At 32.4% G+C, this 12,688-nt stretch overlaps 1 protein-coding gene across 1 annotated transcript in view; it reads left to right on the forward strand.

Moving 5' to 3' along the window:
* LOC118743901 overlaps window positions 1–12,688 on the forward strand; it is an 80,972-nt gene that overhangs the window by 53,405 nt on the left and 14,879 nt on the right. The gene's annotated exons all lie outside the window — the stretch shown is intronic.

Below are 12,688 nucleotides of genomic sequence, written 5' to 3' on the forward strand. Positions count from 1 at the left end.
AGAGAGAGCCTGGTACCTTCCATACAAACCGAATTAAAAACCATAACTTCAATTATGGGTATTAGGTAGTTGAAATATATTTTCAAAAAGTGGGTATCAGACTAGAGAAGTTAAGGAAGGTTGCAGTTTGAAAACATTTTGAATAGGGTTGCCACCTTTTTGAATAGTGGAATTAAATTAAATCGAACACAAATTATATTAAATATTAAAACAAAAAAGTGTTAAAAAGTCTTTAGTTTGAGAGGGTTGCCACCTGTTTAAAACTCATATTAAAATCATTTAATAAGTTAAACTAATTCTTACAATATGAGTATCAATATAAATGATTTTGAAAACTAAACTTATGAGGGTTGCCACCTGTTTAAAAAGCCAAACTCAACTTGATCTAAGCGAATTAGGTAATGGAAATAAATATGTATCATAATACGGGTGCCAGACGCAAGAGGTTTACTGGTGATTTCGTTTCTACCAAAAAATTTCGCCTTTTGATTGCCCCTCTCCCTTTTTGTGTTCGATTCTAAATTAAAGGCAAATGGTGAGAAAATTTCGTGTTCATTGCTTAAAATGTCACACTCTTTTAAGGCAAAAAAGGTTAATTCTCTACTCAGATGGTTATTTAAAACGACAATATTATGAAATGCATGAGCTAGACAAGGACAAGGAGGTAAAAACATGCCTTTTTACAGGTTTGAGTGTGACATCAAACATATTTTGGACCGGCGAAGGGCAACATTTTTTTTTGGAAGAAACGAAATCACCATAAGAATTTTTAATTTGAAAAAAATAAAAATAAATAAAATAAAAAAAAATGCGAGAATGTCTGCAGAAATTTGATACACTCAGCGAAGCGGGTGAGGGCAAAGTAGTTTAATATAATTACTTAAATTAGATTTTTCGATGCTTCATAAGCGAAGTCTAGTCAAATAGTTTGGCCGTTAATAAATATACCATATGCATGGTGTCCATTCATACCAATTTTTAAAATAGCAATTACGAAAAGGTTCACCTTTCCATTTCACCTGTTTAAATTTCACCATGTAGAAGTCCTAAAAGGTTGTTCAAGGTTCAATGATTCGAAAATATCAAGTCGAACAAAACCAAGTAACACGTAGTTAACACAAGAGATTTATGTTAAGTTTTTTTATTTTTTTTTTTTTTATAAAACGTCTACCTTCACTTATCTAAATTATTTAGAACGCTCAAATGTATAAATAATAATCCTTACAAATACATCGTTTGCAATTTTTTTGATTTAATATTTTCAATCAAATGACGTCAGCTTTTCATCAAAAATAACAGAATAAACTTTGTCGCTTAAAGTCAATATGAATTGCTAATACATATTTAGTACTTAGTGAAGTTATTTACTTCAGTGTGAATTTTATGGCTATGTTAATATTTAATCCTTGCCAAACAAAACGCATAAAAATTAACGATATTCTAATGAATTTCAATATAAATATTAGATGATTAGATGATTTATATATATGTGTGTAGAAGCCTAAAATGCCCTTAACACATTTTGTATGCAGATCTATATTTTTGCGCTAACTAATTATGTACATATGTACATACATATATGTATACGTAAATAGGTATGTAGGATTATGATTTATAAATAGACGCGTTCAATGCACAAATTAGCCAAATTCATAACCCAAACTCGTTGCAAGTGCATATGGTACTTGAGTATTTATGGAATGATAAAAATGTGCTTAAACACTTGGTAAAAACATATCTTCTATATATATATTTATGTGTAGTAAATATTAATTTTTGAGAGCTTTTTAAGTTGCTAATCGGTTTAAATAAGACTCAAATTTTAATTACCAATTTTTATCAAATACTCGCTAATTATAATAATCAGCAATATTTTATTTTGCGGTCATCATAGTTACATACATACATATGTATGTACGTATGTACTTATGTATATGTTAGTGTGCATACATTATAAATAATAAATGACACGAAAATGAAATATTTTATAATAATAATTTCAATGGCTAGGCATTTTATGTAGTTGTCCTTATTGCAGACAAAATATAGCTTGCAAATAAATAATATTTTTTACGTCGCGACAATTCGGAACTCAGTTTGACTTTTCGAAGCAAACTGTTTATAAAATGTTTCAGTTAAAATTTATCGCCTTGTTTTTGAGTAGACTATTTCGAATGAAAGAAGAAGGAAAAAAAGAGCGCATGCTGCTGAATACGTAACAGTGATGGGCACACTTAAATATTTTGGTATTTAAAGTATCTGCTTGGTATCTGAAGTGATTAGCAGATGCTAAACACTAAATACTAAAGTACTTAAGTATTTTACAGAGCTAAATATCGTAGCACTTACGTACTTAGAAGATTTCTTAATATTAAACGGCTCAGGAGGAGAAAGATTAATTGGTAATTATTGCATTTTATTTTAGTGATTAGCAAAATAATGAAATACTTTGAGATTTTCGGAATTTTTAGAAACTTTTTTTTCGGATTTTTTGGGAATTCTTCGCTTTTCGTTATCATTTTTGAAACTGGGAGTTTTTGAGTACGAGAAATATTAATCTGCACCTCAACTTTTACCAAAAACGGTCGCTGGGTGCGCTTTGGCGCAAAAAAACATGAAGACACATTGGGCCTCATTTATAAAAAGTGATCTAAAGCTCAGACTCAGTGTTTGTACTGATAGGGTGAGTTCAAGCTCAAGCATTTGTACTAGACATCGAGTCGGAGCTTAAGGTCACTTTTTGTGCTTGAGACCCATAATTTAAAAACATTGCTTGCACTTTCCATGTAAAGCGGCCATTTTTGTTGGTATGAATATTTGCATTTACATTACTTTTAATATTTTTAAGTGCTGCTTTGAAACCGCCAACTTTAAATTGGAAAAAAGCGCTTAAAATCGGCAACCAGGGAGAACTGAGAAACTACTTTACCAATACTAAAAAAAAAAAACTGAAAATACCGAAATATTTTTGTGCTTGGTACTTATGTAGTATTTTCTAAATATAATTTTGGCCATCGCCGATATATGCATACATATGTATAGAAAAGAAAAGGATTTTATAAGGATAACAAACAGTCATAATATCGTTAACAATTAACCTTTGGGGTATTCCTAAGAGTGTGGTAAGTGTAGTATATGTAGTTGGATGTCGTAAACTTTCAAACGCCTGATACCTTTATCAGCCATCAAAAAGTTATCATACTCGTGCCATACATTTTCTCACTGTCAAAAAATATGTTTTACCGTTAAACACTTTACGACTTTAAAAAAATAAAATGCTTAAAAATTTTCCGAAGTAATAAAGGATAAAGCTTTCCTTATGTACATACATACTACCCTGCAGCAATAAGGTGGCCAATTTTCCGTAAAGGACTAGTACTTCACTGTCTAAAATTTGACTGGGCAGAATTGGACATTTGTCATTTGTCAGCCTTCGACCAGTCCCCAAGGAATCGGTCTAGAGATAGACGAAAAGTATGTATAGTTTGACAGTGACAGGGTGGTGTTGTCTTGCAATTCAATAAACAAAATTTAAGTAACGTTACCCTGTAAATGTCCCAATCGCTTGGTCTGGCCTTGATGCAAAGTGAACACTTGAACACATATTTACATGCGTGGCTGTAGCTCAGTGCGCAGAGGCAACATGGTTATAAAGTGATAATTTTTTTTTTTGTCTTACCGAATTATGAAAAAGCATCTGTGAAGTGCAGATCGCAATCTTACTCCAACGAAAAAAATCTCTCAAATTGGACTAGTCCAGGACTATCTTACGGGCAGTGTTGATTGGACCGGTCCTTTGCCAATGACACGCGAATGCTAAAAATGACAGTTGAAACCATTGGCAGGGGAATTATGAGGGACTAGTGCTAGTAACAATAAGGACTATCTGAGGGCTAACCTAGGGTGAATCTGAATTTCTGCAGGGTATGTTTGCATGTTTGTATGGCATTTGAGCAATTAAGAGCTTATAATGACTTACATATATATGGGACTATGTGTATCTGTGTAGTAGTAAGAACGTTAATCTTTTTCTCTTGGAGGGTTGAAAAAAAATTTGATGGATCGCGCGGTAATATTCATTGGATCTGCAAAAACGAACACATGAACACATACATATATGTCCATATGTTTGTTTTCTGCATGTACCCTGCAGCAATTCGGACTCAACGTAGGTTAGTCCTCGCGAAAACTTTTTAGTAAAAATGTTGCATATATTGTGAAAAATTCCCTGTGCCAATAATTTAGTGTGGCACTGTTCATACATACATACATATGTACATAAATAAATAGAAATTTATTATAGTTTGGTGTAATTTTAAATTACTTTAAAATTATTAAAATTTTTTTTTTAATTTTTGCTTTATGAAAATTTGTTTTTTTATATGAAATTTTATATTGGGTAGGTTCAGAAGGTGCAGCAGATGAGCGCAACCGTTGCTAAACAAATCAGTGATAGGAATGCGTCTTCTGAACGGCTTGATACATTATCTGTCAAATTCAAAACACACAACATGTTGTCTCAAATTATCAGAAAAATATTACGATCATCTTACACGCAACTGTTCAGTTGATCAGAAGTACAAAACAACGGGTTCAGAAGGTGCAATCGCAACAGTTACTGAGCTGTTGCGCCTTCTGAACGTGCCCATTGTTTTGATGTTTTCAAAAGAAAATTTTCAAAAATACAGCGTTGAAATTGATGTCCCGGTTTCAAAAATGTAAAAGTTGGCAAGCCTGATACACATATATACTAAAGGCCAATTTAAAATATATTTCTCCACTACCCTGTAATAGGTATACTCACCACAATTGTCAGTCAGAATTGGTTAATAGCTGATGTGGTTGGGCGTTGCCGAACAACATGAGCAGCAATAATATTGAATTAAATTTAAATGATAAAGTGATAAAGTGATTTATGTAGGTATGCATACATACATACATACATACATGCATATGTAAGTATACAATTGTGCATATGTATGTTGGCATATGTTGACGTTTTACTTGTTGACGATTTCGCAGTGGTTGATTCTTTACTTGGTCAATTCATTGGTGGCGTGGCACTGCTAATGAGCTTAACGCACGTAATACTATTATTAATTATTCCAATTATTAAATGTTTAACCGACGAAAATCCAATTGCAGTGTGCGTATGAGCTGTAGTAATGTTATGCAAAAAGAGAAAAATAGATTTTAAGTACTCCCAAATTGTGGGCACACACTGGCCAAAACTGTAAAAACTTGCATACAGCTGTAACTAAGTATGTACATACGTACATACATACATACTATTCGTACTGTTGTAAAGCATACTAAAGTACATTCCCATTTATGCACTTATTACACGCATACATACATACATACTTATCAAAAGCAATAAGCATATTTATTTTAATTTTTTCTTTTTTTTTATTGATAATGATTTTTCATAACTCATGCCATGGCGCTGCTACAAAATATGTTAATTGAAAATCACTTATTGCATTATGTATATTGTTTTTGGATGCGTGTGTACAGTAGTATGTATTTAACAAATTTACGCACTTATTTATGTATGAAAATACTCTGCATGCGTACAAGTACGTGTGTTTGGGAAGCAGAAATGCGTTTACATATTTTTTTGCAAAATAAATAATTACCTACTGCTGCTGCTTAAAAGCTACGTTGTTGGGCAAGCCATTTTAGCATATGTTGGATTAAATTGCTGAGCACCGGTGCGTATGAGTAATGTTAAATGCTGCAATAAAAGAGTGCTGAAGAATACGGATGCATAAATGTGTATATTAAAAAAACATATATATATTTAACGCAAAATACCACAAAGAAAATAACGCGTGAAAACAGAATAACTGAACATAAATATGTCTGTTTTCAGTTTTTGAAAATATTCAAATTTACTCAATTTGAGAAGTTTTTCCTTAATTCAGGGTCATGGTAAAACTAGGGCGTCATTAATTTGAGGAAGTAAATTTACTCAATGTAAGTATAATTAATTCAATTAAAATATAAATTACAAATTGTAAAATTAATTTCATATATGGAAAAACCTAAATACATACTCAAATACCATAAAAAATAAAATAGATACTTTTTTTTTAAATACAATTTAAAAAATTACAAATAATAAATAAATAAAACATAAAAAAAATAAAAATAAATTCCTGCGCTGGGACTCGAACCTTGCATCTCTCGACTATTCCTTTCACGGGGGATGGAATGGCAAATAAATTTTTTCTAAAAACTAAGGAATTGTGTTTTCCTTAAACTGAGTCAAATCGTTTACTCATATTATTAACACATTTCGACCATAGCAGCAATACATACATATGTATCTATGTATGCAAGTAAATATGTGCGTATGACCGCAGATGTCAATATTGGCATATTGGTCATAATGCGTGCACTATGATGGACAAACGTTAGAACCATATTAATTCCAATAGGGCGAAACCCCAAAAAGGTACTTAGGTATGTATGTATGTATGTGTGCAAATGCAGCCGCACAATGTGCTAAATCGTGAAGTACACTGAAAGGGCTAGAGGGTTAGAGTGCAAGCAGCAGTTTGCTGGCCAATAATAGACCCCCGGCATATTTCGCGTTTAGACTTATTAAAATTTTTACAGCTCCAAAACGATCACCGGCGTTCTATATATATGTATGTAGGTGTGAATTTGTTTACTGGCAGCAGTGATTATTGTTTTTATTGTTGTTTGCTGCCAGTGATTGTTGGTTTGCAATTTGGCTGACCAAAATGGTGCAAATTTATTGTGTTTTTTTTTTGTTGATGTTGCTATTGTTCGGTGCTATTTACCAGCGCTGCCGTTGCTATGGTGATGTTTTTGTTGTAATGTTATTACGGTAATGCACATTGGCGAACGGCGCACGGAATTGCAAACCCATAAAAATGTACATGCACTAACGCATATACAGAGTATAGTAGAGGTTGGCGTGAACTTATCTGGTACTCTTCCAGAGGACTTTTGGTTGATTGTTTACTAGTTTAATCACAAATCGAAACATTTTTGGAATTTCAAAATTTTTAAAAATTAACAAAATTTAAGCAATAATCATAAGAAGTTATTGCAAATGATGACTTATCGAGTGAGTTCCATCCCAGTTCAATAATGAAAATTTTAAATCTACTTCGATTCTAACTTTTATCATTTTAACTAGTGACAGATTGGTCTTTTTTTTAAACAAAAAACACTAGTCTTGAACTGAAAATTCGCTGCACTGGTGCAATGTTCCCATGTAGGTACTTATGTATGTATGTATGTATGTAGGTGCCTACTTAAGCTACCTTTGTATAGACGCGCGTATACGCTTTAGTAGCTGTTAGTCTGCCGCTGCGGCCACCAATAATAAACTCATTAAATCCATTATCCTCCACCATGATTTGAGGTTAAAACAAAAGCGGATTTTACACAGCCTCTCAACGGTGGCGTTTTACAATGCCCAGATACATACGAGTATGTATGTATGTAGTTACGCTCGCGCGTATGTACGAGTTTGTAGGCGGACACACATATTGGGTATTTTCTCTCTAACTAGCATTTTGCCGGAATATGAATGGGTTCGAGTTTTTTTGTTTTATTTGCCGCGGGCACAAAATTCAAAGTAAGGAAATAATGTTTGAAATTGAATTGACGGCGCCATGGATTATATCCTTATTTGTATGCTTTTGTGCGTATGGATAAATAGCACTCTTGTACATATCTACTTATGTATGTATTTGCGTATATGGCTTGGTATTAGCGCGACTTAAGTAACCCGAAAAAAATTACCATTATTTCCAAAATGAGCTTAAATGTGTAGATGAGTTGTCCAGCATCAAATCGGGGCTTAAAATAATATTAGAGAGCGACTTTAATCGCAAAATTCAATTGAACTAATTTAGAAGTTGAATTTTTAAAACGGCAAAATTTTGTTTGGACCTGTCTAGTCAATTCAGTCACGGACATCTATATATTAATACGCTAATATAAATTTTGTCCGCCTTCGTTTGGCGATTGTACCGAACCGACCAAGAACCACATTGGAAAAGTATTTTTTTGTAAGTGAAGAGAGTTTTTATGGTTTCAAAATATGTTGAAAATCGTCATTTTAAAATTTCCGCATTTGGGTAAGTATAGTTATTGCAACCTGTTCAATTTGTGTTGTTTTCGTATTTTTTTTTACTTCTTATTTGAAATTAAGCTTTTTAATACAGATATATGTAATGATGAAGAACTAAATGATAACGATTAAGATAAAGAGGGTAAGAAGTAGGTTAACTGAAAGGGTAAGAAAATTTATTGAAATTTTTCGATAAGAATCGAAATTAATTCAGTCATTAAAAATTTAGTTATCGAAAGTTACCAAGTCACCGCAATTTATCGAATCATCGCTAACAAATTATTCAAATTAATAATTTTTTTTGCATTGTCGAAATTTATAGACACAAAATTTGTTGTGCAAATTTACAAATAATTACGGAGCTATACAAATTTTTAGAGACATCGAAATTTTTCAAGTTAATAAAATTTATCAAGTTATCGATATTTATAGAGCTATAATTATTTATAGATTTAACGAAATTTATCGAGATATCATAATGCATCGCGTTTTTTAAACTTATCCAGTTAACGATATTTATTGATTTACTGAAATTTGTGGACTTATCGAATCGAAGTTTTTTGAATTTTAAGTTTATCGAGTTATCACTGCTTATCGAATGCAATCGTGTTATCGGAGTTTAACGAGTTATCGAAATTTGTCGACAGATATCGAAAAATATCGAGCTATCAAAATTATTCAAGTTATCGAAACTTATAGACGCATTGAAAGTTTATCGAGTTACTAATGTTTATCGAGATACATTGAGTTATCGAAATTTATTGAGCCCTCAAAATGCAGAGTTATCAATATTTATCGAAATTGGCCGCGTTATCGAATTTTGTTGAGTTATCGGATTTTAGTGTTTTTGAAATTCATTGAATAATCGATATGTATCAAATTAGAGAAATTTATCGACAAACTGGAATGTAAGCGTTAACTCCAAGTCCTGCCAAGGTACTCCCCAGACCTTCAAAGACATACAAAATTGTAGGCACAATTTAGTTCCAAAGCAGGGTATCTTATTTTTTTTTGTCTCTTCCGAAAACGCTTAATTAATCATAATCATAATTAATCATAAGTGCAAAATCGTTTCGGAGGGTGGCACATAATTCTTTAAAGTCAATATTTTTCGATAGGAAAACTTAGTTTACAGTAGACTTTCAATAATAATACCCAATTGTTTTGGAGGACCTATAAAAAATAGTAACTATTAAAAAATGGTTAAATAAACCATAGGGTATTAGTATTATTGGAAGTCTCCTGGAGGTAAACACTGTTTTCCGATCGAAAAGTATTAATTTTTAAAAATTCAATACCGTTTCTAGGAAAAGTTTTTTTTCCCCATATCAAATACATGAAAAACTTTGAGCGCTTTGAGCGACCTCCACGTTTTTTTTAATTGAAAATAAATAAGGGGTACATTTTTATTACCTCCCTTTTATTAGCTCGGGATGTAACTATGTAATATTGATGCGCCTAAAAGATGCAGCGATTTCTATTCTCAAGTTACATACCTGATGATAGTATGAATGGCAATTATAATAAGGAGGTTTTGGTTTTTTAAACTATAATTTTATTTCTGTATAGAACTGCCTACGGGGCGAGCACTAGAATTCCGTCTTTACTTTTTTTTTTTACCACCCTAATGTACACATGTAGGTATGTAAGTTTGAATGTGCATATATGCGATAACTCTTCAGAGGGGAGGCACAAAATACCATTGTGTATATCCACTTCGTCTTACAAAATAATTTTCGCAGTTCAAATTAAGGCTATCAGTTGTCTGCCGGCAAGTCTGCCACCAGATCATATCAACTTTGTAATTTGTTGCTTTCCAAAAGAAAAAAAAACACAGTTAACCTCAGAAAGAAACTAAACAGCACTCCTTACTCGCCTCTAACAGCCAGCCATCAGTAAATATTAAGTGGCTGCGGATTTAGCAAAGTAGAACTCCAAATACGACACCGCAGTCGGCATCACCAGGATTTACAAGCATGCAGCGCGTAGTAATATGAAAATAATGAAGCTGTTGCCACAGAAGAATAGATAAAGCAAAAAAAAAAATACAACAGAAAAAAATTAAAAGCCGCAATAAATGAGGCCCACCACCCACCTGCGTACGTCGCTATTGAAGCTCAAGACAATTCGAAGTGAAATTCATACAACTAGCAAACATATTTACTATCCGCATAAGCCAATGCGACACTGGCTGCCACGCGTACTGCTGTCAGTTATTGAGAGAGGGTGGTTTAACTTCGGTTTATCACCAACAGTTGCCAATTGATTTGTGCGCGTATTTGCGTGCCGGAAAGAAGACGCAGTGGCTTTAGCTTTAACGGTATAAAACGCTGCCGATAACTTTACATTACGTTTTTTACTTCGATTTGTTTTTATTTCTTTTTCTTTTTTGTTTACTTTTTCCCTGTATATTCTTTGATTGCTCCAGAGAGCACACAGCCCCAGTAACAGTTGTCACAGGATTTATTTATGCGTGAGCAACTTTTCATCGCTGATAAGGTCATTAAGGCTGTGTGGGTGGTGAGAGATTACCGCTAAGCAGCGTTAAGATGATAGATGGAAATTCTATTAAAGGAAATTAATATTTTTTTGAAAAAGTATATCAGTGGGATTTGTATTAGCGGAAGAAATCGATATCTTTAGGAGAGCTAACCTTATTATGTAATATGGCAAATATGGCATGGAGTAATGATAATTGTAATACATATACATAGATACATATCTAACATGTAACATGTTATGTTGGAGTTACTATTAGTTGTGTTTGTTAATGTTTGTAACAGATTTTTGAATGTAAAACATAATAAACCAGTACATTGAAAATATGTGCAGCTTTATAGCCTATTAAAATTGATTATAGTAAAACCAAGATTTAACGGGAAAAATTTATTTTAATTTTTAATAGATTTTTTACTGGCTTAGATTTTTTGTAATTTTTGAATTGATAACCTCCCTTTTTTTGAAGTCGGTTGAAAATATTTGAATTCTTTGTAAATTTTGTGTAAATAAAATGCAATTTATGAAACTTTAAAATCATTGTTGCTTTTCCACAATAAGGTTTCATTAAAAAACGGCCTCGAGCCCACTAAAAAATTGTTGAATATAAACTTCAAAAAGTTTATTTATTTATGACATACTGTACATAAAGCTTGCATAAATGTATTTTAAAAAGCGTATTATCTGAAGCGAATTTTCAATATTTTCTGATGATATATATTTAGAAGTGTAGAAGATGAGTCGTGTCAGGGTTGCATTATTTCTCTTTCTTTAGTTCGATTGTAATGACCAGGAAATTTTAGAGACATTGATCCACGTAAATAAGGTCATTCTCAAAAATTTAAATAACTGTTGGTTATACTATATAAATTTACTGCAGGAAGATTTACGTCAGCAACTGCTTCAAACCTCGGAGCCCTGGACGCAGGGAGAGTTGAAATTGACCGAAGTAGGATCGAACCTGGATTCTCTACCTTGAAGAAAGGCGAAATTAGTTCCAGGGTAGAGGAGTATCCAGGGTAGGAGGAGGGATAGTTTTAGTTGCTACACCACTCGCATAGGAGTGACGGTTCTTATATAGTGCGAAGGCATTTTAAACACTTTCCTCCAGCCAAACAAAAAAGCATGAGTTTCTCTCACTTAATTCTATTAATTTTAAGTCTCATATAAAGAAAAATTACCATAAAATATCCAATTTAAATTATTTGGTTTTTCCTAAAATTCAACAAATTACACTACTCAACAATTTTTCACCACAGAGAATGGCATAAAAGGTTTCTAACGTAAAATGTTATCATGATTCCGAATATGATAATGATTTCTCTGGGTCAGAACCAGGTTCTGAGATATCGGTGAAAATATGAAAAAACCCATACTGGCGACGCTTTACATTAAATATGTGCATCGAAAAGTTGTATTTGTCATCCTATCGGTTTTATATCTGAGAGAGGTTTGTAAAAGAGACTCCAACAAAAGTGTTTTGCCTTCATAGTTATAAATCACACAAGTGGTTTGGTAACTATAGAAAAAAAACATGCAGAAATTAAAAAAAAAAAAATTTACAAGGTTTCAGATTCGACCGCCCTGAAATAAGAAAAAGTGTTCGGACGAAAAAAAAGTTGGCCCCCTATGCTTAACGGAATTGTATTACAAAAATTATCAAGCGTACCAACGCAGCTAAATGACTTTTTGAAATAAAAAAATGAATATTTTACAAGTGGCGTTGCCACACTGCTAATGACAAAATATAAATGATGGTATTTCGGTAGGGGAGTTTCTATTATTTTTAATGGGTCTTAAGCTTAATTTTGATAGAAATGCCATAATTCCAGTAAAATTCAGTTGGCTAATATGCCGGCAAAAATCATTGAGTGAAACTGGCTTCTATTTTTAATTATGATTTCACCCGTAATGCACACCGATTTTGAATGAATGAATGTATCACTGTTTTTTTTTGTTAGTTTATTATTTGACTCCTATAAACTGCGTATAACGACATGTTGTTTATAAATAAAAAACATTTTTTTAAAGAATTAAAAACAACCAAAAAATTTCTACTAAAATACTACCTTAATC

The sequence above is a fragment of the Rhagoletis pomonella genome, unplaced genomic scaffold (assembly GCF_013731165.1).
Source record: "Rhagoletis pomonella isolate Grant_MI unplaced genomic scaffold, Rhpom_1.0 Rhpom_scaffold_00007, whole genome shotgun sequence".
Classification (NCBI taxonomy): Eukaryota; Metazoa; Arthropoda; class Insecta; order Diptera; family Tephritidae; genus Rhagoletis; species Rhagoletis pomonella.